This window comes from Condylura cristata, unplaced genomic scaffold, assembly GCF_000260355.1.
Source record: "Condylura cristata isolate star-nosed mole 26May11 unplaced genomic scaffold, ConCri1.0 scaffold00016, whole genome shotgun sequence".
In the NCBI taxonomy this organism is placed as follows: Eukaryota; Metazoa; Chordata; class Mammalia; order Eulipotyphla; family Talpidae; genus Condylura; species Condylura cristata.
The window spans coordinates 33,221,828-33,228,575 of NW_004567117.1; the positions used below are offsets into that span (position 1 = coordinate 33,221,828).

General features: G+C 41.7%; 1 pseudogene; it reads left to right on the forward strand.

Moving 5' to 3' along the window:
* Positions 1-6,386, forward strand: part of LOC105853709 — a 14,428-nt pseudogene extending 8,042 nt beyond the window's left edge.
* The last annotated feature ends 362 nt before the right edge of the window (positions 6,387-6,748 follow it).

A 6,748-nucleotide genomic window follows, 5' to 3' on the forward strand; every position in this document is an offset into this window, starting at 1 on the left:
GGTTAAAGCTCAGCACTGCATGCGAGCTTCAGCTGCTTCAGTGTGAGTTTGATACCGGGCCCAGGAGGTGCCTCATGGCGCAGCAGACCTCCCCTGGCCTGCCCGCTGCTCCCCTCAGCAGGGTACTTCATTGATCTTCCTCTTCTGCTTTCCACTGTCTCTGTTAAATCCTCTCACCTCCCCTGTTCCTTTTGCCTGTACCTCAGTTCTGTATGCATAAATAAAACATAAATATTTAAAATAAAAGTGATAATGAATAAAAGTTTAGTTCAGAGTCTTCTTATGGGGACACCCTGGTGGCTCAGTGGCTAAAGTCTCAGCACTATCCAGCTATTGGCAGCCACTGCAGCATGAGTTCGATTCCTGGCCATGGAGCTGACACACAGGGAACAGCAGACCTCTCCTGTTCCTGTCTTGCCTGCTGCTCCCCTCAGCAGTGTATTTCAGTAACTCTGCCTGTTCTGTTCCCTACTTTTTCTGATGAATACTCTCATCCCTGCACCTCTGGCATAGACCCCAATTCTTGCATGCATGCATGCATAAAAAATAAATAAATAAACTTTCTGCAATGGCAAATTTACATAGAAATATGAATACAAACTTTGGTTTTCCTCTTAGTGTATTTACCCCCATTCTGTTCACTGGAAAGGTTTAGAAGCAAAATTACCCAGTTGTATAATGGTGAATCAGCACTCAAGTCTTATTTCCAACACCATTTCTTACTAAAAGAAAACAGCTCCTTGAAAAAATGATTGATTTCAGGTTGTTCTAGTTATCTACTGCTGTGCTATAAACCATCCCCAAACTCAGTGGCTTACAAAACAACAGCATCAATATTGCTCATGAAACTACAATTTGGGCAAGGACTCAGCAGGCTACCTCGTCTGCTCTGCTCTCCGTGGGCTGAGGAAGCTCGGAGCCTGGAAGCTGTAATCACTTTCAAGTCTCACATGCCTAACAAGTGATTCTAGAAGACCCTGACAGCTGGGGGCTGGTACATAGCTCAGGCTCCTTGCAAATCCCTTTTATCGCCAATTGGTTTCTACAACTTGGTGACTCCAGGATAATAACATTGCATATGTTTGCTCAAGACTCCCAAAGAATATGTCTCACAAAGAAATAAAGCCAGAAACAAAATAAAAAAGAACAGCCTTGAAAATTCACCGACCAGATCCAAAACTAGTTTAAAAGTCATACAAACAAAGTTGAATTTGGTTATTTTGTAAGACTCACCTGATTTGGGTCATTTTTTTGTTTATAGCCCTGAAAACCAACTAGAAGCAAAACTTAAACTGTTTCCCAAAGTTGATATGCAGTATCCACTGACCAATTCCCTCATTGCCAAAGATTCTAAAATAATAAGTCAATATAAAGAGTGAACAGCCACTGCTTCCTCACTACAGAAAATGCTTTCTAACAACATTCTCCCAAAACCTCAGTCCATTTTAGGTCCAAATCGTATTTTGCAAATCATATTTTGGAGCCATGTGTGTAAAAACTCTCACTAACTACTACTTTAGTGATTCATTGTTTTACTTTGTTCTTGAACTTCTTATATTCCAGAATAGTATCACAACTCGAATTAAAGATGACCCCTGATGACTCCTGGGCTGGTGAGGGAAAAGGTGCTGGTACCCACAGCATCCAGCGACTCTCACTGCTTGTTCACTGACCCTGCGACCAGAGGGTAAGTCTCCCTTGGTTCAAATTCCTTCCTTTATATATATTTTGAGCTCCCAGTTCATTGGATCTACCTGTATTTTACTGGTTGATGCTTGTCAAGTCACCCTATTCTGTTCAAAGTGGGAGAAACATGATTCCTAGTATTGTGGTACAATTGTTGAAAAATACAGTCTCTCCTAGTTAAGATAGCAAAGATCCATTACCCCTAGTCTATGGAGCAGATCTTGGGCTTTGTTGGAAAATGGGTGAACCTTTAAAATTGCCATAGCCATTTTGGGGGAACTCTGACTTAGATAAGTTCAACTTGAAAGGCACTCTTCATAAAGGGTCTGAAACCTCTGGAAGATAGTGGATTTTTTTTTTTTTCAGATTGGCCTGCAGAAACTTCTGAAAGATAAAATGACTCCAAAAAATAGCGCTGTGCAGCATACAAATAAAAGTTTAAATCACGGGCTGTAAGATCTTTGTTGCCCTCTATCTGTATGTTGATACCACACATCTATAAAGTGCATAGATAGATACATATTTTTCTACCTTTCGACGGTATTGCCAAGAATGATGAATTTTTTCTCTGAAATACAAAAGCTAACCCAAATGTTGTATGATTAAGCTGGTTTTGAGTCTGCTCAGGGAATTTTCTAGAACTGTTTGCCACCCTCCTTTTGAAAAAAAAATTAACAGTTCCTCCTCTGGGTCATTCTCTAGGTAGACTCATGTATAGCCAGCCTTCCCCTAATAATTGATGCTCCATGATTATTCTGTCCATAAAAAGGCCAGGGTCTTGTTCTTCAGCAGTGTCCTGTGTCATCCAGCCTGCTCCACAACTCCCATTTGTCATCATATCAAAGCCTCTCCATTTGATAGGATCAGGAATGAACTTGCAGTCTTCTGGTTTCTCCTGGCTTGCCACTTGATTGTTTGTGATGCTGGCAGGTGCTCTGATGAGCTTCCTCAGGTGACCCACACTGCAGCAGGCATGGTTATCATCCATGTTCTGTTCTGTTTGCTGAAATCTATATGAGAGTTTTCTATGGAAATCATTTGTTCAGTAATCCCACTTTTATCAAATACAATGTAACTACTAATTGGTTTATAAAAAAATCCCTTAAATGAACCTGTCTGACTAAAGTGGTTTTGTGTCAAATGTTCACATCAGACAGAACCAGTATCTCTCTTCATGACTAGAGAATGAAACATCATTTCCACAGCATCTGTTTGTTCAAGGTGAACTCTGAGGTCAGTTCATATTCAAGAGGACGGTAAAAGGAGGGGGGCTGGGATAACAATTTGATGGGAGGAATGCCTAAGAAATTGTTGGATACTCTGTAAATTCACCATACAGATCTATGGAAAATACATCAACTTGGAGCTCTGCTTGCACTGAAAATCAAGAAAGTGCTCAATGACTGGTATAATATAGCAGTAGGCACAGAAGCTTGCCTAAGTATGCTTTTACTGGCCAAAATTTGGGACAATTTAATTGTCATAGTGAATAATGAGTTTAATGAATCAAAGCATTTGAAAAAAGATGAATGTTGGCTAATAATACACATAAAACTGTGAGGTGAGGGCATAAAAACAAAACTAGAGTATCCCTATTTTGGAAAGTACAAGTCAAGAGAACTCATGCAGGCAAAGGACAAACATAAAATGATTACATCAGAGTTTGTTGAGAAACAGTATTTTCACACAGATTGCTGATACATTAGTATCTTAACATGGAAAGATCTGGCAGCTGTTTTAGCCAGGTGATCAAATTTGACTTCAGCAATGGTGGAAAACTTTGGCTTTCTAAACATCTTAAGTCTCCTGTGACATATTCTCCCAATGGTTAGCTCAAATTCAGGCAGGCCTCTCATGCTGATGTTGGGTTACAGAAAAGAAAAATGACAGGGAAACAGAATAAAAGAAAGAAGGAACAGCTAGATCACGCCAGAATGTGATATCCCCGGTAATAGAAAGTGGCCTAGATTCTGTCAAAAACATCATCGTTGGAAAACAGAACAAAAAAGGTGTGTGTGTTGCTGGGGGTGGGGGTAGGGGGGTGTTGCATAATCTATGAAAAGTGACGAAAGGACCATGAAAAAAAGTGGAACGTATTAACCAAGATAAAATCTGGTTCAGTGACAGACGGCACAAGGCGGGGTTGAGGGAAGAAGAGGGAGGGGGAAAAAATAGCCATAACAAACATTCTTGGGAGAGATTTTGGACATTTGCATATGGGTTGAATATTAAATTATACATGGTTAAGATCATGTTTGAAAAGCAGTAGACTGAACTGAATTAGATTGATCGGGTTAATTAATTGTGATTTTCAAGTCCATCCTCAAAAATTACAGTCAATATTAAAATAAGTATAGTGGCAACAGGATGACTATTTCAGATAGTACCAGAGGATCTAAAAAATTCATCATATTCATTAGTTCTACTACCTACTCAGAAGTTAATTTAAAAAGAGGGATGGAAACTGATTACTTTCAGGATGAGGGAAGGTTTTGGGATGTGAGATTATCTGCCCCTTCATTTGCTGAATTATTCCTATGAAACCTTTCAAAAGTATGCCAAGAAGCTACCACCATCAATTTATATGAGGAATTTCTTTTAGTATTTCAGACTAAAATATAACTTACTAAATAACTGTAATCCCTAAAATAGCACTAGTATTTGTAAAAGCAGGAGTGATATGATACACATACTCTACCTAGTAGAAAAACTATGTACATGCCGTAGAGTTTCATCATCAGAATCTAGAAGACAGCTGACCCCCTGAAGGTTGAGAAGTGATGATGGTGTGTTCAGTCATGAGGAGCTGGGGTAGTGCAGGTACAGCAGGCAGACAGGGGGGATCATCTACTAATAGCTCCTGGTCCTCTGAATCCACCAGTGCAGGTAGATCACTTAACTCTACATACCTTGTTCGTTGTCTTTCTGCCTCAGGGTTGAAGGCTGAAGGTTTTTATTTGCTCTGCAAGGTTTAAAACCCTACAGAATTCTTTATAGCTTTGCCTCACACATTTATTTTTATGTTATGCATTTTTGTAGTCATTCAAAACATGCTGTAAACCTGTCCTAAACCTTCAAGTCCTTTGAAAATTAAAATCACACTTTCGTGCTGTCACTGCAGCAAGGCTAATTGTACATCTCCCTCACGGCATTCACCAAAATCAAAATAAATATGTCCAGTTTTGTGATAAGTATAATACCTATAGGCTCTTAGGCTTTTCCAATGCCTTAGGACATATCTAGCCCCAAATAAATCAAAGTAAGATGGTCATCGACTTTGTTCAAAGCTGTGGCTACTTGATGTTGAGCTGCTGGGTGTAGTTCCCCAGGAGCCTAGCAGGGCCACCTTCCCAGCTGGGGGTGCACACTGTAAGTGCAGAGTGCTGCTTTCTCTTCTTCCTTTTGAAAAGTAAGAATCCTCTTTAGTTAGCAAACATATGTATTGATATGGGTCTTTTGTAAAAGCAAAAAAGACAAAAAGCAAACTCTCAAAAAGTGAGGGAAAACTGTAGGGAAAATGAATTCCAAAAGGCACAAAGTCAAGAGGCAAAATTCAACCCAAGTCTCCAACCAGTAATGTGAGCTCAGATGTCATGGAGGAGACCCTGTGACTACCACTTACTATTGTCGGGTCTCAGAAACCACATCTCCTGGACAGCAAGTCAAATGGTGTCTTGGGAAGTAATTTTTCATTCAGTATGCAGTTGTCAATACTTTCCCCTACTATCTTAATTTGAAAGACAGTGACATGTTCCACTGAACTTTAAACAAGCAGTGTGTGGTCTCTGGCCCTGGCTACTGGCTGAACTTCACCTAACTCCATTCAGTCAAGATAATAAAATCAGGGAAACTCGAGATAAAGAAATTCAACAAGGCCAGTGATCTCAGCGATACCGCAAACTGGCCAACACCAAGTGAATTAGTGAGCACTGGAGGTCAGAGCATCCTGACCCATGGACAAGCTGTAAAATAGAAGAGAGAGAAACTGAAAAGAGAAGTAACACGGAGAGCAGAGAGCCAGGAAAAAAAACAGACGCTCCTCGAGAAATCGGCAGTGAGCCTGAGGACCAGCTGAGAGCAGGGAGAGGCTCTAGTGAGTCCCTCGCCCATGGCTGAGGTGACCTGACAGACAGGAGAGGCCAGACGTGGGGATGGAGTCCTGAAAGGGAAAAGAGAGTTGGCCAAGATGAGATTTCCCAGCATGAGAAGTGAAGATGGCAATACCTGCGCCTCCTTCAGAGGCAGCGGACACAGGTGGGGGAGAGGAAGCCCTCGATTGAACTGATTATTCCCTGTGAGCAGACCAACCACTTCAGACAGAGCGTCACCCTAATCTGAGGTATTACTATGGCGACCGCCCGGATGTGCATGTGTGGCGCGGAGGATGCATAGCTGGACGAGTATATTAAGGGGCAGATTGAATATTCAGGGCAGAGAATCTTCTTTCTGAGGAGAAAGATGGATGAGTAGGGCTTCCCGCCCACCTCCCTGGTTGCTAGTGTCTCACGACAAACCTGAATCTCATTTTGGAGGCAATGAAAGATAGCACAGAAGTGGAAATTGTGGATGAGAAAATGAGACAGAAAGAACCAGAAAAAAGGCCAGTTTCTGGCCCTTCAGCATGTTGCGTGCTCCAGAATAACTTCTCTCAGCTGACCTCCCAGGCCAGAGATCCTGTTCACATCCAGTCAGGGCGATAGTTGATTGATGCTCTTGGATGGAACTTGAGAGGAAGAAGCAGAGGAGTAGGTGACTGTAAAGTGTCAAAACACACAGTGGAGCAGAGAGAGATGAAAAAAGAAAGTGACCCCACCGGGAGACTGGGTCCCGGGTCCCTAGGGATGACCCAGGCTGGCCATGTTCTCACGGGCGCCACCTGGTGGTGTGGGAATTGTCTGGACCGCACGGGCACCTTTTACTCCTGACTGGAAAGTTATTTGTTTTGAAAAAACTGCAAGATTCTTTCCCTTTCAGGTTAAGTACTGTCTCCAGATCGATATGACAAAGAGCGTCTTAGCATGGTTTTGCCCAACTGGCCAGGTACCTCCAAAAAAAAAAAAAA